At 37.3% G+C, this 23,426-nt stretch overlaps 1 long non-coding RNA gene across 3 annotated transcripts in view; it reads right to left on the minus strand.

Annotated features, from left to right (window-relative positions):
* The window catches only part of LOC116448977, an 86,293-nt gene that overhangs the window by 50,040 nt on the left and 12,827 nt on the right, over positions 1-23,426 (minus strand). For 2 of the 3 annotated variants that reach the window (XR_004242179.1, XR_004242178.1), the window contains one exon: positions 22,379-22,462. This is a non-coding gene — a long non-coding RNA (uncharacterized LOC116448977). Of the gene's footprint in view, positions 1-10,870; positions 16,497-22,378; positions 22,463-23,426 lie in introns of those variants that run through there. The other variant, XR_004242180.1, reaches the window with a different exon arrangement.

The following is a 23,426-nucleotide window of genomic DNA, read 5'->3' on the forward strand; positions in this document are numbered from 1 at the left end:
CTTCATTGTCTGACTTCACGGCATGGTAGTGCTGCCCTTAAATAAAACTTACATAAAAATGGTTAGTACAGCTGGTCAGAAAATGTGCTTGAAGTTTAGAATCACATATCATTGTTTATACAGATGACTATTTGGGATAGACTTCAATAGAATCTGACTTTACTAGCAAAGGAGAAGGCTTTGGCAATAGCATAGGGTGATCAGCAACAGCAACTCATATTTTCCAACTGAGATCAATGTGGACTTTAATCCATTAATGCAGACCTAAATATCACCAGACAGATATGAATAGATGACAGTGAAAATGTGAGAAAGAAAAGTCTGGAGTAGTCAGATTTAAGAGAGTTGTTTCATATTCCAATTCATTTTAGTACTCTACAGGAAAGCAGCCTGTTTCTAGATTTTTAATTAACATACCTAAATGTGAACTGAAAACACTTCTTTTCTGCTAACACTGATGCTTTTTTGTTCACCCATTTTGAGTCTGTGTTACAGAATTGGATTTTTACAAAATCCTTGGAAACATGTTAGCAATACATTTTTTTGAAATGTCAAGGAACGGACTTGTTTGGAATGGAAAGCTGCCGACAAACATGCCAAGCCACTCAGACACAAATTTAGATATTTAGATACTCATAGCAGGCTGGGGAAAGGGGAAAAGAAAACCCCAAAACTACAAAAACACCACCCAAATTGAAAAAGCTCACATCTCTGTGCTATTAAATTAAACTAAAAATAAAGATGATGGCAGTATCTGCAAGCAATTTGGGTGGTCACAAAACAATGTTGCCCTCTGGTTTGAAAACAGTGTTTAGTGTTTTCACTGTTCTTACTTGTCACAATAAATTTGGATAGGGTTCTTATTTACTGAATTGACTGAAGCTTTTCATTCTTTAAATTTCTAATGTGTTATGTCACATCTTATTGTATTTCATGGTATCACTTTGCATTATTTTGCATCATCTCTGAAGTTGATGAAACACAACACAACAGCACATGACAAAAAGAAATAAGCTGTTGGTTACACAGACTATGTGTTATAACTCAATATTTGTCAGATGCAGCAGTCATTACAAATAATCTCAAACTTTCAATAGCTGTAACTCCCTAGTCAGTGAGAAACCTGTTCAATTTACTAGTTTATCATAAAGGAAGGATCCTTTCCTGGGAATCACAGGATTGTCAGTATTTACTCAGTATCAGAGTGTGCTGCTGCTGCTTCTTAATCCCTGCATTGCTAATTTGTAATATTAGAATGAGATTTGAGATGTACTAGGGAGAGAATTTCTCAGGATGAAATAAGAGTATCCATTTGAGACAGCATTAATGGTGCAATGTGACTGTTTTGATTTTATACCAAGAATACAGTACAGAACCTTGGGACTATTTCCATTCATTATGACTGTATCATGTCACTCAACAGAGAGAGAACTGAGGGCTCCCTCCTCCCCCAGTTATTCTTGTTGATAGCAATGGCATAAAATTGAGGAATTATAACCTCACAATTGTGACCTGGTTAAAATAAGAAAATAGGTATATTCTGAGAAATGAACCAACTTGTTATGAAATATTAGATTCTGTAGTCCTGACAAAAGAAGATTACTATCAAAATTACAAGTATAATTCTTCTCTGAGAAGGAAATACATGAATATAAGAACCTAGTAACAGTAGTATTAAGTCATGTTAAAAATCGTTTGGTTGATGTATTGAGCTTTAAATTTGAAACGTACTTGAAGAACTTACAAAAATGTGTGCAAATATATTGAATGGGAACAAAAAGACAAAAATTAGAGACTGTCTTTCAGTGGAGTTCTTCTGAAGGTCTTTTTTTGAGTGGATGCGACTCAAGTGCTTACTTTCTGTACTACTATATTCTTATTTTAGATTTTTGCTGCAATACAATAAATTTTTTGTAAAGAAGCAGCAGCTTTATTTCTGCTTCATTCCATTGTTCTGGTCATTGCAAAACATGGGCTGTTGTTGCTGTTTGCCTCTCAGGAAAGAAGATAATAGATAGCTAAAGATATAATCTAATATTTGCGTTATATCAAGGAGGTTATGTTGTAAAATATATACCCACAAGTACAACCAAGAATGTTTCAGAAAATATAATCAGCCAAGGAAAGGACTGTAAGCAAGGCTGCCTGAAAAATAGGGCACAGGGCTGGTCAGGAGTCATCAGGTTCAAGCATGTGCCAGGACATGAATCACATCACATAAGCCCAGCAAATAAATTTGTCTCACTCTGTGTTTTCTCCCACACTCCTTTCCTCCATTTCTTGTCCAAATGTATCCATAGCCACTTTAAGTCCATTTTTTTCATGTCAAAATTATTGTGTGAATTCAAGAGCTTTTGTTTCTCCCCGGTGTTTACCTCTTTGTATACTTAGAGATAGCAATTTTTACCCCTCCAAACTCTGTTTTGCTGGGCACAGCTTCTTTTCAGACAGGCCATCCTTTCCTCTGATCATCATAGTAGTCAGCATACCTTCACAGCTGTTAAAATACCGAGAACATTTGCACCTTAACCACAGGGATTTGGAATTTGAGGTGATGTCTAACAAGCACCTTGGTCACCGGCATAAATACTCTCCTTGCTTCATTAAAAATATTTTACTCAATATATCTCCAAACTGTATTTTCCCTGTCTGTGGTCTAAGTGCACTGCTAGTTCATAGTAATTCTGTGATTGACTGTTACAACTAGGTGGTTTTTCTTTCTGTCACTTCCCACTGATGAGCCTACAGTTCATAGAGGTTCTTTTCATTAGTCCTTAAGTGCATGACCTTGCAGCGCATGACCTTAAATTCCATCCCATTTCTTCTAACCCAGTCTTCAAGGTCGTTTAATTCTTCCTGTATAATATTCCAATCCTCCTCTGTATTCATGACATCTCCCAGTTTTGTATCATCAGCAAATTAATTAGTACACTCCTACTTTTTCTGCCTAGGCCATTAAGGAAAATATTAAATAAAATTAATCCCCAGACCAATCCTAAAGGAACTTTACTAGTAACTTTCCTCCAGGGAAAGAGAGAAATCCTTTCAACATAACTCACTCTTGTCTCTTGTTCAGTCACTTCTTTACTTATCTTACGGTCCTGATACTTGCTCTTATCTTTTTCAATTTAACTAATAATTCCCCATGTAGTAATGCATCAAATGCTTTACTGAAGAGCAAAAAGGTTGAATCTATTGCATTGGCTTTATCTCAACAATCAAGTTGTCATTAAAATAAAAGGCATGAGATAACAAGTTTATCTGAATGACTTCTAAAAAAAAATAAATTCTTGTTTTACTTAATCTCATTTTCCCATTTTGATTTTTTTTTATTATCAAAATCTGAATTTAGATTTTGGGTCACACCTAGATTACATTTAATTTCTATTCAGTCCTCAGTGCACAGTGATTCTCTTGGTTATTTTTTCCTCATATGTCTGAGAAAGCTTTTGCCATCTCTTTAATTTGGTTTGCAAGGTCTGATTCTGCTAAGGCGCACCTTTTATAGCTAAACTGTTCTTACCCTGCCTCCATTTCTTGTCAGGCTTCTATTATTTCTCATACACTGTCTGAAATTGTTATTTATCTGCTAAGACATATGGTTGGTCTCATGTGTTAGTCCCCTTGGTTTGAGATGCATTCCTCTTTTCTTATCCAGATTCCAGAAATGAATGTCCTAGGACACTGCCATATCAAATATAAGGAGCCTGCTTTATCCTATTACTTGTTTGTGGTTCAGATCAGGATTTTGGCTGTAACCATTATATTACCTTAAGCTGTAACAATTTCTAAGTTGAACACTGCTCATGTGTATTCTGTGCATAAAGCAGAGCTATCTCTCTAAACACTGTCAATTGATGTCACTTGTCCTTGCAAAGAGAAACATATCTACCTGGACAGGGAAAAGCTCAGAACAATTCCAGATGGCAGGAAACATCTAGCAGGCGTGTCAGAGAAAAATGACTCCTCATAAAGTCTTCCTAGTGGCATTTGATTTGACATAAACCCTGTAGAGCTCACTCAGTGAGCCACATTACAAAGATGCTTCCTCCAGCACATTCTGGAATGTACCAGAATTGGGCATAGCTGCTTTATACAAGTATGAATAAGCTCTAGGTGCCTTTTCTTGGGAGTAAAAGGCTGCGAACCATCTATAAGAGGTGCAAGCCAAATAGAATCAACCACTAGTAGCTCTGGTCATTAAAATCCATGAAGATTTTGACCTTTGGAATTGTTTTTCCTGTGTTTCTGTTTCTTCCCATAGTAGTACTGTCCCTAATCTCTTAACTAACTCATGCATGTCTGAATTCAGCATGTGCACCTACCATTCTCCAGGATTTCCCTTACACTGCTGCTGTCCTGACTGGTTATGTAAAGTTACTGTAACTGCTCAAAGGCTGTTCTCTTCCAGCATCTAACTCAGTGATGATTTCAGGCTGTTTCTGTAGTCAGAACTGTCAGCATAAGGAGCATTATGAATGTTCTATGACTCAGAGTTAATACAGCCAAATATGAGACAATAATTTTTTTTTTTTTTGAAGGATCCTCCTGAAGGGTTCTTTTGTTTCTCTTAGCATATTCTGATTTTTAAAAATTTATCCTTGGCTTTCAATGGTATACATATTGGAGAAGATACCCTGCCTATTTACTCCACTTCTTATGCTATAGAGAAGCCAGTGCACTACAGGTCAAGGGGAGGGATCTCATAATAAAAGTACAGAATCAGTCATGCTGGTTAGACTAAATTTTCCATAGTTGCTCCTTGGGTCCAGCACTGGTCATTGGCTAGAGAAAAGCAGATTGTGGCATGCATAAAGCCTTATTTCCTCCTGCATTCTAAAAATGCAGGACTTGAAAAGTTTTTAAGCTTAGTGTTGGCTCCAGGTCATCTTTTTTAAGAACCACGGATGGACCAAAACTACATGATTTTGCCTTATTGTTTTTTTCAGTCCATCTATACTTTTAACCTCCCTAGTTTTCTATAGAAATGAAGTCCACGACTGGCAGCATTTTCTCCATTTTAAACCTTAAAAGCTCATTTGCTCTGGGAGCCTTGCATCTCATACTGTGAGAAATAGTGTATGATGATTCCCTGTTCACATTCTGACATAATTCATGGTTTTTTCATAGTTTTCTGTCATATCTCTCTTCTGACATGGCTTTTGCAAGATGAAGAGTCCTAATGTACTCTAACTTGTATGAAAGCAGTTACATTCTTCCCATCTCCCTTGTAATCCTTTCCCAGCTCTCCTATATATTTTTAGAGATTCAAAGATCAATACTGAACACAGTGTTCAGTTTTATGCAGGATCATACCTATTTTTTTTTTTTTTCTAATAATGCTTAACAATCAATTTTCAATTTTGGCCATTACTGATGTCTTCAGAGAATCATACACATTGCCTTCAAAACCTCTTACCTGAATATTTTGCAAGCCACTTTTACATAGGCCTAAGACTATTTTTCTCCCTAAGTTAGAATATATCAGTTTCCCAAACATAGACATGTAATATCACATCCAAGGACTCGCTCTGTGTGTGGCTTCTGCCATCATCATATGGACATGTCCCCCCTCAGATGACTCTAGGTGTTTATTTTCAAGCAACTGGAACACATACTGAATGTCCTATACTATTTTATTCCCCATTTGGCTAGAAAATACTATTCCAAACCTTCACAGTCAGCTGTAGATCCATCAACCTTAAATAATTTTGTATCATTTGTAAACAGTGGCAGCTTCTGAATCATCCCTCTCCCTCAATAAATGTTATTTATGAATATAAGGAGTGCACAAATCCTCCGTGCTTTCTGAGCAACCATTCATTGTTGTGAAAAAAATTATTTTATTTCTACCTGTTGTCCCCTATTTTTATTTGGTTATTAATCCAAGCTGTTTTCTCTTATTAGGTTAGGGTTAGGGATCCTTTATAAGGCCTTTAGGAAACCCAGATGTAGTATCTTGATCACACAAACTTATCTCACATTTTTCATTGAGCTACTACAAAATTATATCTGTTCTCACAGAAACTGTATTCATACTTAAGTAACTTACCTGCTGTCAAAGTTAAAATTCAGCAATTTCCCTGCTGAATTCTATCTGGAGATATATAATTTGATCCTTATAATTAGATCCTGTTTAGTTTCTCTTATTTGTTGCAAAATCTCTTCCATTGACTCTCCAGTCCAAAATAGCTTCTTATATTCATGTCCTGTGAGAGTAAACCTGGAAGAGTCTCCTGATAGCCAAGAGCTGAAGGCTGCTTCTAAAGTTTAATTTTTCTTTCCCGCTGTGACCTGACATTACTTAAATGCTCCATTTACACTTTCAACATTGAGCTCCAGGAACTCCTTTCAGGACTTTCAGCAGACTTTGCTGCACCCACTGTATTGATTCTGAAGATGAACAGATAATAAACCACATTTAATGCATCTACCCAAAACCACACTCAGGTCACAACCCATCAGACAGATCTTTCTTCTTTGCAAACCACTCCCAGCACACACATACTATTGGTACTAAATTTGCTTCAAGAAAAATGAAATCAAAACAGATCAGTGAATAACAAGGGAACATTTTTTTATGGATAGAGAAGCCTTAATATGAGACAGAAGTATATACTGATTTTGAGTATGTCACCAACCTTATTGTCTTTGATCTAACTCTGTAAATGATCTTTTTTCTTACACATGTAGCACTATCATTTTTATAGATACTCAGTGCCAGTGATCCACTGCCTGTATCACAAATTTAAAAAAACCCAAAAGACTGATGTACATATTTCTGCTCTTCAGAAGGATGCAAAATGCCTATTAATTATGTATCAACCATGCATAGGCAACCACAGACATAGAGTTAAATAGGAGTTTCATGATAGACATGCCACTTACTGAACTGAATGGATATTTAAATCCCAGTTGTCTGAAGAAGGGGGAATTGAATGTCTAGTCTCTGTCTGTAATATCTTATTGAAATGAACAATACTGTGCACTTACAGAAGGAAGAAGAAAATTGCTTGGACAGGTAATACAAATTTCAGACATGTCAGTGATTGCTTTGCTTTGCCATTTCTGAAGTGTCAAGTTTTCAAATCAGTATTATTCACCTCTAATTAAGATCAATACCCCGAACCCAAATCTTTCTGTAATTGCTTTTTCATGTGTATTTTCCATATGTTCTCACCCTAAGATAGTATGTAGGCTTGAGAGGCCTAAACCATTTATAGTTCAGCAAAGACCTTAAGCTGTGCTTTTCAAGTTTTATTAACAACAAGTTCCAGTTCCATACTGATTTCCCTGCTGTGCATACAAAAATGCCATGAGCATTTTTGGTGCATATTAACAAATGTCAACAGTACAAAACCAATCCTACATTTTGCAGATAATTAGACCATCTGAAATAATTTTGAAAAGATGGTTTCATTTGTGATCTGTGAGTAATTCACTTTCACGGACACATATTCCTTCTTAGAACTGGCTAGGGTAATTTACACATTACAAGGCTTCTAGAAATAGTTGGCCACTTATTCAGTGCTAATAAATTGAAAATGCGTGTGCATGATTTAACAGAAAAAGGAAGATGTGAATGTAATGCAGGTAATTGCTGAACTACAGTTGTACTTCTGACAGCTAAAGAATACATTAATAGAAATATCTGGAGAACACAAGTTATTTTGCATCATCTTTTAAAATGTTGACTTTTCTTCTAACTATTTGAAAACAATTATATGACTATTTTTGAGAAAATGCTTATTGTCAAAACACTGGAATCCAGGCAAAGTGATTCTAGAGGTTAAAGTGTGAATTTGCAGGTGGAGAGGAATTGCAGGACCACATTCTTCCTTCAGCATCCCAACTGGACATTAGAGGAAAAGCAAGTTTCCCGTTTAAAAAAAGAAGGAAAAAGTCTTTGTTCCAAAGTATTTATCTTTCAATGAAATACTGATTTATTTTAAAAACAATTTATGCTGTAGCTCCTTTCTGCCAGGCTTTTCATGTCACCTGCCACTGGCTAAATTGGTCTATCCCTTCCAATGTCTGACTTTACAAAATTAACCTTCCATATTTGGGTTCTGGTTACTGGAAATGGACCTCTGCAGATTTACAAAGATCTTCAGTTTTGAAGAGGTGTCTACTTCCAAGGATAAACCTTTTCTTTATCAAGGTCCTTTTCCTACCTATGCCAGCACCAGGCATTTTGCAAGGTTTGTTACAAAGTCTATGGGAAATAAAAAAACCTGAGAGCTCTTAAAAGAGGTGGAGTTTTGTGAGATAAAAAAGAAATGTGGTTGAAGAATACAGGAGTGCTGTATGTCCTGGCATATTAATGATGCAGCAACGTTTCCTCTTTTTTTCATAAGAATTTTTTCTTTGCTCTTAAAACCCCTCTGTTTGGCTTTTTTTGAGGTTTTTTTTTGGTTGGTTGGTTTTGGGGTTCTTTTTAACTGTTTGATGTTGGATTTCTTCCATCCCAATGAGATTTTAAACAGACATGTACGAAAAATAAAAACTCAGACTTAAAACTCTTAAGCAGGAAAACAGAAAGAAATTGAACTGTGCAGGGCAAATGTCAATTTGCCCTTTTAATTGTAAATTTGTCAATTTAAAATTAAAGTAGTAAAATCTGTAATAGTGAAATCCGCTTGAAATGGTGCCACAGCACAGAAATTAAGTTGTAATTACTGAAAGGCTCAGCAAATACAAGAATTGCAGTTCTTATTAAAACAAGCAATGTTAGCCACAGTAAAGAGAAATAGGCAAAACAAAAAAAAAATAGCCACAGTGTATAGACATTCTTATCTCTACAGGTATTTTTTAGATATTCCTTTTAATATGAGCCCAGGATTCAGTGTCTTCTCAAACTATAGACATCAGGAGAAGCATCCATGAGGCTGGGTCATGTTACAAAGGCATGAAACAGGTGTAAAGAGACTTAGTAGATTATATATTCCCATTGAAAGGGAAATACTTATCAGAAAGAACATTTTTCATGGCTTTGTTTGCTGGCCAAACCCACTCTTGCTAAGATTTGTAAAACTAAAATTTTTTTTAGTAGTTCATTTTCATTTTTGAGGCACTAGTAGCTGAAACTATCTACAATTACTTGTAACTGAGCTGACAAAGTATTTCAAACACAGCTCAGCCTCTCCTGCCTTCCTTCTTAATTCAGACATTCTGGAAATGGTGTCACTCTTACCACTCCTCCTATTATTTCTGCTCCGCATCTCTGGTGGCTTCAGATCTTCCTGCCGCCCATCCAACATGGTTTTTTAATATCCCTCAACGACTCACACCAGCCACTGGCATCAGAATCAGCCCTCAGCAGCCCAGCACTACCTTGCAAAGTGAATGTCATTATTGCCATTGATCGCCAATGGAGCAGGGGATCTGTGTCAGCTGAAAAGGCGCTTAACTCTTCAGTATTGCCTCAGTTCACGGCGGTTCCTTTTCTATCTCCTGATATTTTATTACAGCAGAATCATTTTAATTGGCACATGCTGGTGGAAACAAAACTGTATCTGTTGAGGGCCAGATTCTAGCACTCTTGCTCAGGTGGTACAAGTCCCTTGTTCTGGAGTGTGTCCATTGAAATCAAGAAATCTGCCCAATTGTTAGAGGTTCAGAGGAACACATTGTTCTGATAGGTATTCACTTTTATTCCATAATGTGCTTTAAAAATACACACTGTACAAACCATTAAAAAAAACTCCTATTAAAGTAAGTTTTGCCATAATAGAGCAGGGAAGCAGCAGGAAGGGAACAAAGGGCTACCCAGCACGACACTTATGCTAGCAAACACCAATTCACACCTGTTAACTACTGTGAATAAAATCTTTGGAATCAGTTCCTCAAAAAAGTCAAAGAAAGAAAGAAAAACTGTTCACCATGAAAGAAAACGGGAACCTCAGGTGTGCTGCTGAAAGCTTACAGAGTCAGATCAGCATTTATAATCAGTGACTTCTGAGACTACCTGAAGGAATGGAAGGAGAGGACTTGGCAGGTATACAAAGTATACACAAGCACAGAAGAATCCGTCCTCGTAATTTTGAAGTGAAATGGAGGATAACCCCACCAGGTCCCAGCAAAGACACAATGTTCTGAACTAAAAGTTCAGCCAGAGCTTTGGTCCTGGGAGATAATTATAAGGCTGCCTGACCTAACTGACCCAACTTAATGAAATGAGTATGTCTGAACTGAGGAGAAAAGAAAAATAGGCACTGAGTATCAAAATAAGGTTCCTGATCTGTCACTGCTATTCAGATTCTTACGAAAAGAGACGTGTCATTGTCAAAGGCTTTTCCATTAATAGATGTCAGCCTTGGAGGCTACACACAACCAAGCAGAGTACAGAAATTCTGATCTCATTTCTATCTCCACAAATATGGTGACAGTTGCCTGAAAACTGTTGCTAGGGTCTGAAGTGATTGAATTCAGGACATCTGCTTAAGATGGGCGTTTAATCATTAGTGTTGTCAATCTAAAATTCAATTACACATCCTTACCTTTATGAGGACTTGGGCAACATTTCATCAACATGAAAAATCAGGAAAAATCTGTCCTCTCATTATTAATAATAATATTTCATTATACGGAATAGAATGCTCTTGCAGAGAGACCTAAGATTACTGAAGAACCTATGGGCTTACATCTTATGTATTTAAAATTAGCTTTACATTAGCCCTGGTTCCAACGTAAGCTTAAACTAGAAAAATCCAGCTGTGTGGAAGTCTGGCTTGGTGAATCTTCTAGTGGCATGGCTGTCTTCCACTGCATACCACTGAGAATGGATGATATGGCTTGTGTATGCGCAACCCAGCAATTCTTGGCTCGCCCTGTAACCCAAGCCTCTTCATAGATGACACAGCATAAATCCTGAGGTTGTATCCCATTTTCCTTTGTTTATACACACATGTAGTGTTAAGGGATGCTTCAGCAAGCAAGAGCAAGGTACAGTACTTAATGTGCAAATTCAGTTCAGCAGAACTCCAACTAAAGCACGTCTGTCTCAAGGGCTTTTCTCTTAAAGAGTGATCCTAAGTTCTCCACAGAAGGAAACTTGCTGAACTACATTTTTCTGAACTTTAAAGAAAAAATGTCCTGATTCTAAACTGAATGAGGGAGTAAATGAATGAGCAACTTCACTGAAAGCAGGAGTGGCCCTGGTCTATTCTAGGAGAGCTGTAGAGAATCCAGACAACGAAGTCATGACAAGAAAATGTTCCCACTTTTTTTTGACTCTTTTATTGTAAGAACATTACCCATCTCAGTGGCTTTATTCTCAGCAGCAAACCTTCGACTGGTCTTTGAGGACTCTTAAATAACCTCCAGTATGGATGTAAAAAGGAAGAAAACCAGAACAATCAAACCTAAGGTTTACTTTTTACCATATTTCTAAGCTACCTTTTTGATTCTCAGGCTCCTGCCTTCAGCCTTTCCCAAGTCAGTTCCATTCCCATCTTTTTCTCTCTGGATGATTCCTTCACAGCAGGCAGAGAGGCACCACTTCCAGGCAATTCCTGCTGTGCATCAGTTGTTCCACTGTAGTCTTTTTCTTGAGGCTCCTTTGCATGGATCAGTCTCCCCAGCTACTTTGGCCTCAATTTCCATGCTTCTGTGTCTTTTAATGGTTGGCTGCAGTGAAATCTCATTTGGCTGGAAGCTGACTTGCTTCCTATTCTGAATAATAGATTTAGTCCTGGGATGTGACTGAGGTTTGTGTTTTAAAAGTCTTTCCTTTCTTTCCTGAGGATTAATGAACCTTTTCAAGTCGCCTTATGTGGTATAACATCACAAAGTGCTTTGTTTTGTCAAAAAATATCCAAAATATTTAGTATTTAGCTCTTAAATGTCTCCTGTTTTCCTTGTTCTTTGAAACTATGACCATTTGGAAAATTATGGTGTTCCCATTGCGGCATAGCAGACCCCTGATGGAGAGACTCATGTAATCTTACAGACTTGGGCCCAGCCTTATGTTCAAATTGGAAACTCATGGCCCCAACAAATAAATAAAAATTGCTGTGGAAAACTCCTGGTCATTTTAGAACTTCTCTGTCACTACACATATCTGTAGATGACTTAGAGAACTGCAGATGAGTAAAGAAATGAAGTTCAGAGGAGACTCACCAGGCTCACAGCTGTTTTGTACTGGATATCCTAGACTAGAAGATTTGTCATGGATTAGTTCCAAGTCAGTTCCTTCAAGACTACGTAATTTTTAATCTCTGCCTCATCCAGCTCCTCATCCCCCCTGGCTATATCCACATGCTTTTCTCTTGTTCAGACCTTTGCTGGGGGAGAAATAAAGTTACACTTGAAGGTTCTTGGAAGAAAATCTGGGATAATGTGGGACAGTAGAGGAGTAGAAGTCTGAATGGGGCCAAAAGAATTATTAGTCATTCATTTTTGACTTGACCATGCAGCAGAGGAGGGTATCCAGTACTGGTGGTGGAAACTGGATGGAGTTTTCCTACGTACTACTTGGATGTAGTGCACAGATTTGTTTCCCTAAGACAAGGGTCCAGCTCAACACGTTCATGGTGCTGCTGCGAGACAGAATTGCACTGTTGTCTTTGTGTGGCATTTAAGCAAAACCGTATAAAATGAAGGCCTTGTTGCCTTTGTAAAATCATGGCTCAGGCCTGTTACTTTGGCTAGAGAAGGACTGTGAGAAAAGTCCGTGAGAAGAAAAACAATTAGTTTTTACCCATGAGAATGTAGTATCAACAGAAGCAAGAAAGTTAAACAGTAGAAGGAGAAAACAGCAACATATCTGCACCTGTTATTTTTCTGAGTGTTTAAATGCTTATGCCACAGGTAGCCAATGGTAGTATGTTGTTGTTAGTAACAGCCAATGAGTCTATTGTAGTAGTTTAGCAGCCAATGAATATGTAACATGAATGATAACATACAAAAGGTGTATAAAAGAGGCTCCTTTGTTTAATAAACGGCGTTTTTGGCCCTTGAAAGAGGCACTGTCCATGGGTGTCATGACCGCCACAACAGCGACATTTTTGACCTTAAGGTAATCAGGATTTTGAGGTAAGATCTAGCAACATCACCTTCTTTCATTTGCCAGGCCCCAATTCCTCCTAATATCCATGGAGAACATTTTTGTCTTACCCAACTCCCTTTACATGACTCTGCTTAAACATATAAGGGCAGAATCATACAATGTTTCTAGGCAGGCTGCTTTTTCTTTGGTCTTCACAACACTTCTTTTACAGGTGTTAACTTTTTTTTGTCAGGAAATATAAAAAAAACAGGTACTAAATTGTATAAAATAAATGAATTGGAACAACTAAGATAAAGTTATTTAAGAATAAAAAAAAGATCTCCAAGAACAATTTCAAAAATATTTCTTTTCTAAATATCTGAGAAAAATGCCGGTATTTCCTTTTTGTACTGGAAGATTCAAAAGACAAACATAACCATAGTAAACTTTGATAGTATACACAGTACAGCTGAATATCCTGCTTCGTTGTCTCTATTAATGGTATCTTGTGATATTAATTTAAGAAAGAGAGAAAATTAACTTTACATATTTATTAGCAGATTACTCAAATGATTTATAATCTCAGAGGTCCCTGTAAGTACTGCTGAAAATTTTTCCATTCATTTCACTGGGCACAACAACATAAAATGACACAAAGTGCTTCTCTTATTTACTTATACTTCTCACCAGGTTATGCAATCTCTTCATTCTGCCACTAGCTATATCTCCTTTATTTTTGTCCTTAGGATTCTTCTACACAATTTCAATATGCTTGTCTGAGGGAAAAAAAAGGGAAAAAATATCTATATTCAGTTCAAATTTAAAAAATATCTTATGCTTACACCTCTTTCCTTTCACATTAAAGAATATTGGTTTTTGGAATTTTTTTTCAGTAAGGTCTCAAAAAGAAGACCTTCCAGGCTCGAGGACTAAAGACAAGACACCCTCACAGTGCAAAGATTCAGCTGAAAATTTTAATCAGGACTGGAAGTGGAGTTGGCAGATTGATTTAAATTAGGCAGGCCTGGCTCTATATTGGGAAGTCTATGCTTGCATATCCATTTTTTTTTACACCAGTGCTTCTTTTGGATTCTTAGATAAAAGAGAATAAAGTGGGCATTCTCCACTTGATGCAATTTCACTATACAGTGATTCCCATCAATGTATAATTAAAAGTGGATTTCCTTTTCCCTGAGATGGGGGAGGGTCTGCATAAACCTGGTTGATGTGAAGTGAACAAAGAGAACTTTCATGAGTTCTCCTGCAAACAGTCTATCAGTTACAATTCCTAGTGTTCACACTGCTGCACTGTTCAAAAGGAGCTCTAAAAAAAAAGTCAAGCAGGGGGTCCAAGAAGAATTCAACCCGCATGCCAACTAAGGGAAAGAAAGAGAAGGCAGGAAAAAAAACCTAGCTTTTGTTGTAAAAAGAACTAATGAAGCTGCTCTTAGAACTGTCCACGGTGACACAACAAGCCTGCGCACCCACACACATTGTGAGAATGCCAGTCACCCACGGTAATGAGAAAAGGAAACACTGTGGGCAAAGGAAATATATGAATACATTGCTTTTATGGTTTAACTGTAGGAAATCACAACGCTGGCCCACAATATCTTGTGCCAACTGCCGAAAGTGGTAAAGTAATACATAAGGTTGTCTACTTATATTTTTCTTACAGACAAGATTGACTAGTGGGGGGTAAAATCCCATTATCATTATAAATTGCTAATTAAATAATTATCAATTAGATGGGCAGACAGAACTCATTCCAATGAATTCCTTAGAGGGCTTTCAGTAAAGAAAAACAGTAATTTTGATTATTTTTTTTATCCATACTTCCTGCCTAGGGGCTCTAAATAGAGATGATATATGGTGTATCCCATGTTAGACTTTCACACAGTATATCTTGTGTTAGAGCTCAGGGACAAACACTGAACTTTGGTGCATATATAGATCTTTTTTCAGTTTTTCAGATAAATGGCCTTAATTTCATGATATTAATTAGATACCCAGGGTTATTTCCTAAGGAATAAAAAGAATACTTTCCAGGCTTTTACATGGCTTTGAGAAATCACTTTTTCCCAAGTAACGGATAATATTTTCTAATATGCCATTGCATTTTCTTTCCCCTTTTTTGCAGAATCCAGAGTTTTCTTTGAAATAAAATATTAAAATATGTAATACAACTATGTATACAGAGGACAGGCAGGATTGAACATAGTGCAAGGAGTATCTTTAATGAACTTTGCTCTGTTCATTAACACCAAAACCAATGCAAAATTAAACCCTTTGCTTGCAAGTTTTAGCTGTCAAGATCTCAGATCAGACCCTTGAGCAAAATCAAAGTTGTAGCAGTACTGAGCAACAGAAATGATCCTGTCCTATCCTGTACCCCTTACTCATGTAAATAATTTTTCTGAGAAGGGTCCCTCTGGCCCCTTTAAAAAACTTATTCAGCTATAATCAGTCATTACTCACATGTGCACAGAGTGGTTTCACCCACACTTTTCTTGTCCTAAATCGGTTTTGCAAGATAATTATAAGCTATAATGATTTGCAAGTGCTGTATAAGAAATCGTCAGTTGTCTGTGACAAGGACTATTTTCTAAGAATAGAAGTTTTGCAGACTGAACTGAAGAGTCACATTAATGTTTGGGACAGAGTTTTCATTGCCAGCAAACACCAACAAAAAGCGAGGAACGGAAATGGTAACATGAAAGATGGACTTTTAATTCCAAAGCCAGGAACATTTAAATATGAATGGGGCTTGCTGCCGTCCTCTATCTTTTGCCAGGAAATATGAAGCTCTGGAAGTCCTTTTGTTGCCTTCTTTGTTAACTGTATGAGGCTGAAAGGAATTATATGGCTTGTTTCATTTTCAAACCCTGTCACAATGAGGGTCTCAAAAATGAATGCTGATAAATACGTGAAAATGCTGAAGAGTTCATAAAGGATAGAAAACTTTCTTTTTCATAATCATCTGTCATCAGATGACTTACCAGGGACAAACATAATGAAAAACAAACAGCAAGGAAAAATTTTTAAGGTTTAGAAAGGGGGACAGAGTTGTAAAATAAAATTAAAATATCATGATAGAAAGATAGACATTTGAGAACAAGATTGAGAGATATGTTTAGCAATATGCAATCTTTTGCCTTCCTATTTTGCTATTTTCCCTGTTAGTTTCTGGGAGATCATGGAATCCCAAGGTAAGTTACTCACAGTGATGTTCTCTAATGTGATTTACTTTGAGGAATACTTAATGGAGAAAGGTGCCTACCACATTTAGTTATTGAGTTTTTGTTCACGGTTCAGGATTGATCCACTTGAGTCTTTCAGCAGGGAGTAGTTTTCCAGTGAGGCACAGCGTGACTCCAAATCAATAAGGTTAATAGATGTGGTGGCCACACAGTCAGAGGTGATGTGCCTGGCATTTTCCATGCCAATGAAGAAAATTTCTGATGACGAGATGTCATTTTTGTGCCGGCAGTAATGTCACCCTGATTACCTAGAGCACATAGCCAGTTAGTAAGTTAGCAAGACTGTAAATGGCCCATTAATCTGAATTATCTTTACAGGAACTGCTTCAAAAAATTTTGCTTGCACCCAAATTACTGGCGTCTCTGTGATTCTTGAAATGCCAACAGCATACTTGCTATATAAAAACAATACTGCTGTGTAAAACTGACTAAATGGGAATTGCTAGCCTGGGACTTCACTCTATATTTCTAACTCTCCACAGCATACTATAAAACGTGCAATGGCAGCCTTAAAAAAAGAAAAGAAGTTGCATGTTGTTTTAAACAATAAACACATGTGCAAAGAGGAAAAAAATGCAATGCAAGATACTATTGGAAAAAAAGAAATAATGTAGATGACAAATCTGATGTAATGAGAATGTGATACGTTGGTGTTCCTGCAGTTCTAATTTTCTCTGACTTTTAAAATATGCAAACTCTTAACAGTGCCTCCCAGATCATTAATGGGTACACATTCCCAGATGGCCTGCATTGTGAACAAAGTGTTGGACCGGACTGGAAAGAGAAATCTGTTTAATATTCCAATATCTAAATGTCAGGAAGGTGTAATTCAGAGTGCCACTGAAAGATGAGCTGAACAGAATACAATTTATGGTGACTTTAGTTAACAAATGGCATTAAGGGAAGAATTTCCATAATTAAATCATTAACTAATATGAAATATTGATTTCCTCTCTGATGTTGCTGTATTATCACTTGTCAGACTTGCAGATAAGCGAAGAGCACTCAGTGCAGTCCCGACCAGGAACAACAATAATTTGCATTATGATAACACTGTCGAGCACTATCAAGCACAGAAAACAGAGCAAGGTGCCATGTGTGCCAAGCCATCCTTGCCCCAAAGAACTCATAGATAAGGCTTTGATGCAAAATAATAGGATGGTTGTAAGGGATGTCTGTGCAGACAGACTAGATAAAATGATGATCTTTACTAGGAAGCTGCTCCCACAGTGGCTTCCTCATGCTCTCTACTGCGTGGTAACTGATTCAGAGCTTCTCCTGGCCATCTCTTCAAGGCTTCTAGACAACTGCTTATCTGAAGAGATAAATTCTATTGCAGTTAATATCAAGAACTTCCATTTTCTAACCATGAAATTTCAGGGTTTTTTTGGCTGCTCTTTATATATTCCTGTTGCCCAAGGGAAGTTGAGTACGTACTGTGGAAGCAGTGCAGCACATTAAATAACGATTTTACTTATATTCCAGTATGCTCATTAAACATGTTAAATAGTGGAACATATTAAGTTAACTTGAAAATGCAGAAGGACTAGAAGAGGCAAGATTAAAAAAAATTTACACTGAAAAGATCCTCCTTAATTGAGTTGTAATCAGTTAGTATTGATCATTAGTCCTTTTATCAGCATGATGAAGATAATGATGATAATGATGACGATGATGCAATGTGCAGCACTTGGATCATAAAGAGAGGATGGAAAATTGTTTAAATATTTGATGATAATTCTTTCTTGAAGGTGATACAGACTGCACAACCTTGTCTATTACTCTCGAATTCATGACAAAGCTTGAAAAGAAGTTGAATAAGCAATTTTTTAAAATATACTTTCCTTGACCTCGTTTTAAAGAAATGGTCCACTCTGTTCTAAAATGGAAAGAGGCTATATTTTTGAGAAATGCTTTCAAAAAAAAAATTATTTTCTACCTCAGTCTTTCAGCAGGAAAGCAGTTCTTTTGCCAGTCAAACATTCAAAAATCATGTCTCATTTGAATAAATTAACATATTTTGTGGCAAAAATTAATTCCAAGGAAGGAACAATAAATACGAAAGCAATTTAAATTGTGTATTTTACAGGGGAGGGGGGGAAAAAAGAAAACCCAACATTGTCATGCATATGACAGCTCAGCTAATTTGATGGGCTTTGATGTTAATTTAGGGTTTACTTTAATTTCAAAACATATTTTTTCACTTAATAAGGGAAACAAAAGAAACTTTCAACCAGTTTGTTATCTGGGAATGTTTTGGCTTCTCAAATGTGAGAACATGATTGTTTTTATTTCCAGGAGGAGATAATAACACTGAAGCAATAAAAAAGAGTCAAGGCAGCTTGCACAGCACAGGAAGTTCACAGCCAGAGACTTAATTTCCCACACAATGTACTGTGCAATGGGCCCATTAACATAGATGAATAGGCTCTTTAAAGGTTTTTTTTTTTTCCAGATATGCAGCTGCCGCTGAATGGTGCTATGTTAATAAGGTACTCACTTGCCTATTCTTCAGGTACTCTAGCATTCTCTACCTAGGTAATCTCCATATAGGAAAAGCTGTTAGGGGTTGTATCTCCTACCACACCTTCAATTATTTTAACACCTGCACTGATAATCCAGGCAAGGTAAACTGGTAGGGGGCCAAGGGTCTAAGTCCATCCTCTTCTCCCCCCAGAAGTCACATCTCACGGGGAGGGGCTGAAGGAGAGGGGGGAACGAAAAAAAGTAAAGTCACTTTTATTACACATCAGTGGGAACATTCTGAAAAAGCTTTCATGCCTAGGAAATTGTTATTTCTTCAAACAACTGACAGCCTGCAGAGGAAACTCTAATGGAAATCCAGCTCATGCATTGTTATGCATGGCCCTCATGTAGATACATGGGGGTGGATTAAGTTAGCTTCCAAAGGGTCTATTGTGTGCAGCATTAATTTGCAGTGCTCTTGATATTTGAGTTTGACGGTTTTACAACCTTTGTGTTTACTTAGATGCACTATATCCTACGTTTGTTTATTTCCTTCCACAATCTCTTATTACCCAGTAAATGTTACATTTATCCTTATTAACTTTCAATATGTTGCTGCAAGTTACAGAGAAGGAAATAATTACAACCTCCTTCATATGTATTAGTTTTAGAGAAGAGTTTTGGCTTTATTTTTTTTTCTTCCTGGTCAGTTCTGACTTTTCCATCTGTTAAAACAGTGGCCTTCTTTATTAAGACAGTGGAGTAATAGCATAAAAATTGTGTCATTTATTATTATTATATGAATATTAGCCTATAACAAAATATATTTCCCTTATAATATATGTTAAATAAATAAATAAACAGGCAAACCAACCAATAGTCTTCAAAGAGAATCTGACACTGGTGCAATTGCTTCTTACTACACAGAGATATAAGAAGAAAAAATTCCCATACCACTCTCCATTATCACAACCTTCCATTGTTTTCTCAGCATCCATTATAAATTTGTTGCTATAACCTATTGGTCTTCTTCTCCCAATATTAAGAGGCAAAATACAAACAAGACTTTTCCCCTGCTACTTTAGCTTGTTTCCTTATTTTTCTGTAAAGATTAATATACAATGCAGACAGGCACTTTTGTAAGTTCAACTTTTCAGTGAGGTTTATATTCAGAAGTTCCTAATGGATTTTTATTTGGACATGTCAGGATATCTAGGAGTGTTAGTTTTTCAACACTGAACTAAGAACTCAAAGTAACTTGTACATTCAAAGGAAGCTATGATCCTAATCTGAACTAAAGGTCTCAATTGAATAAAAATAGCTTATGCTCGAGTAACTCAAGTTATGTGCGGCTGCTTCCCCTCCCCCTTTATATGGAAGTCAGTCAGTTAGGCATTTTTGTATTTTAGTGACACAAAAGGGTTTCTTGTGGAAAGAAATAAATGCCTGACTTACAGTAATTAGGGTCTGAGTAGTATCAGGGGCACAGTTTACTCAGAAAAAACCCCTGACACTGAGGGAAGACCTCTTAAAACTGCAGAAAGTTTTGAATTCAGGTTTTGATGCTACATAATGGATAAGAGAAAAGAAATTATCTTCTTTAGGGCTCAGTCATTCACTCATTAGGGCACAACAGCAAAACCAGCTGCCTCTGGACCTGCCTGCTTGTTAGGATGGGGGCAATTATTTGTAACCTGTCCCAGACTGAGCAAGAACTGCAAAACAAATGAGAGAAAGACAGCGAACACAGATGTTGGAGAAGTGGAGATCTTAATCCAACTTTTTGGGCTCAGGATCTTTTCTAATGTCCTAGGTAATTGTAAGAGCAGGGATAGAAGGAATTGCATTTCACAGATCTGTTTGAAGTGCTGTAGTAATACTGGCATTGTATAAAACAATAGCACAGCTTCCTCTAGAATGTGATAAAAAGTATGTGAAACCATGGCTGGTCCAGAGAATATAGATCCAGTGCTTCTGTTCTCCTTGTTTTAATAACACAAGGACAAGAAGTGATAATAGAGAGATGCAAATTCAAAACCAATAAAAAGGGAACCCTTTTTTTCCTCACTTTGGATATTTAGGCTGTCAGTATGCAATATCACATTATTTCACCAAATTCAGGTTAAATCCAACAGAATAGACAGAAATCTGATGCTTGTGATGCCTTTTCCTGATCTTAAAATCAAGAGTCATACACGGTTAGAAGAGGAAAAGGGATTTTACCTTGGTATTTATTTTAAGGATCCTTAGGTGCACGCGTCCAGGTCGTGTGCATCGAGATGCACCCCGCCGAGTCTATCTCTGTCTCTGTCTCCCCAACATTGGGTATAACATTATAGATTTTACTAATTAGCAGATCTATCAAAGATTCCCCAATGAAAGGCTCAAGTGAGCCCCCCTCGCCAGGGAACCTTCCCCTGGATGGTTCTATCTTGGTTTACAGAATGTGTTCTGGAGAGGACCTTGGGGTCTGGGGCACACTGATCCCTAGCTACAAAGCTTCTAAAATGTTTAGTCTCTTAGCTTGACAAACAAGTCCAAGAATGTAGGCAAAAAGCACTAGGAATACAGAAGTTGTAAAAAGGTATAACAGGGGTATAAAAGAAAAGGCAAAAATCTTCATGGCATCATTTGTATGCTACAAGGATCTCCATCATTACAACAGTTTGAATTACTGGAACATAAGGGACCTGGGTCTAAAGCAGTGTAGTCCTCATTTGCTATCACAAAATTCTGTGTCTTCAACTGAATATTTAGACCCTGGCTCCTGCCAGGGATATGGTGCTGCAATATATAGACTACTTCCTTGATACAATAAAACAATTCTCACCTTGGGTTGGATTCAGAGATTTTTTTAAAATGAAACTACAAGAACTAGAAAGCAGAAAGTATTTGTGGTTTTCTTTTTTTTTCCCCTTTTCCTTTGGTTGTTTGTGTGTGGTGTGTCTTTGTGTCGATTTTTTTTTTTTTTATTTTAAGACAGATAACCCCAAAGTTTTTCAGAGTGAAGAACTGAGTAAATATCATACAGCCTATTTTGCTCTTATGAAAGCTGGTAAAGGCCTTGTGGTCAGGTACACTTCTCCAGCAGAGCTGTTTATTTAGTATATGAGGTATGAGCACACTTACTGCATGTTAATTCATTGTAGTTTTGTACGTCCTCCACCTATTCCATGAGAGGAGTCATATACAAAGAATGCATCATACTCCTTCATTTTTTACCTGTGCCTTCTTTAAGCAATCATTCCAAGGAACATGAGCCCCGAAATTTGGTAATGAATGCTCAGTGTACTAAGGAAGGGTCTGATTAGCCTTTGGTTTTGGAACGCTCACAGTACTTTGACTTGGTCTCCACCAAGCCTTTGACAAGCCAGGGAAGGAAATCTGCTCCGGTGCTCACAGTAACTCAGATATTCACAGCCCTCAGTGCATCATGGAGAGGTGCAGGACAGACCAGAGCAATGCTTTCTCATTACTGGAACCTTCCAAGTAGGTATGGAACTGTCTGCATCTCCACTTTCCCATCTCTTTAGAGCCAATCAGGAGTAAGCAAAATGAAGAGCTTTTACCGTTTTTTGCACCTTTTAAACACAAGAAGCAATCTATCTCATAATCTCCTTCTGACTCATACAATATTGAATATCGAATGAATATCTGGAGTTACCTGTGGTAGTGAGGAGATGAAAGCCAACAGTTTCCTGTTCAGGAAATGAGCAGGTACCAGGGTCTCTGAACATGATCAGTTGACCTGGGGAAACCAGGTGTGGTTAAAGGAACTATACTGTATGGTGGAAGAAGATGAAGATAAATTAAGCTACACAATTTGTACATCTGAGATAGTAAAAGACACTCTTCTCAAAGCATAAAAACAATCAGAAAGGAGTCAGCCAAGTGGAAGAAAAAGTTTAATGAGAAGCATTGTAAGGAAAAAGTAAACATGAAGAAAAGGAAACAGAGAAAATCAGATCTCAAAGTAGTGGAAACAACTGGAGAATAGTAAATACCTGTGCAAAGTAAAGCACAGATTGTGGGAAAATGGTGCATGGGTGACAATGAAAAGCCAATGGAGGGCAATAAAAGGATGCCTGCCTCATTTGGATAATGATATTACTCTGTCAAAAAAAAAAAAGAAAAAAACCCAAACTAATTTCTTTAGACTTATATGAACTATAAAAACCATGTAATTTTCTCTCTGATTACTACCTTATGTTTTCATATACCCGTTGCTCAGGGTCCTGAGCACCTTGTTAACCAGGAGACATCACCATGGAAGGCTATCAGACATGGACTCGCTGAGCACAAGCTTCTACTGGGTGCATATTCTGCAGTCACAACATCTTGCAGACTGGGGCTCCTTGAGATTCCACCCAAAAAAACCCAAAGGAAAATGACAACAATAACAGCCAAGCAAGGGGAATGCTGGAAAAGACTGTCTGCAAGGACACCAACCAAGGCTGCCTCAGTTCTGCTTTGGGGTCTGCATATTACAATACACCCACAGAAAGGACCAGACTCTCTTCCCTTTTCTTTTCCCTGTATGCCTGGCATGAACACCTCTAGGCTTAACTTTGGTCCTGCCTTCTCCAAGCTTTAGAACAGCATGCTCTGAAGCACAACTTATTATTAGATGGGAAAGAGATGGGACCAGCTTCCCTAATTATTTTTAATGGCCTTTCCCTGCACCCCTCCATGAGGGGTGGGCTGTCACGAGG

The sequence above is a fragment of the Corvus moneduloides genome, chromosome 10, assembly GCF_009650955.1.
Source record: "Corvus moneduloides isolate bCorMon1 chromosome 10, bCorMon1.pri, whole genome shotgun sequence".
Taxonomy (NCBI): Eukaryota; Metazoa; Chordata; class Aves; order Passeriformes; family Corvidae; genus Corvus; species Corvus moneduloides.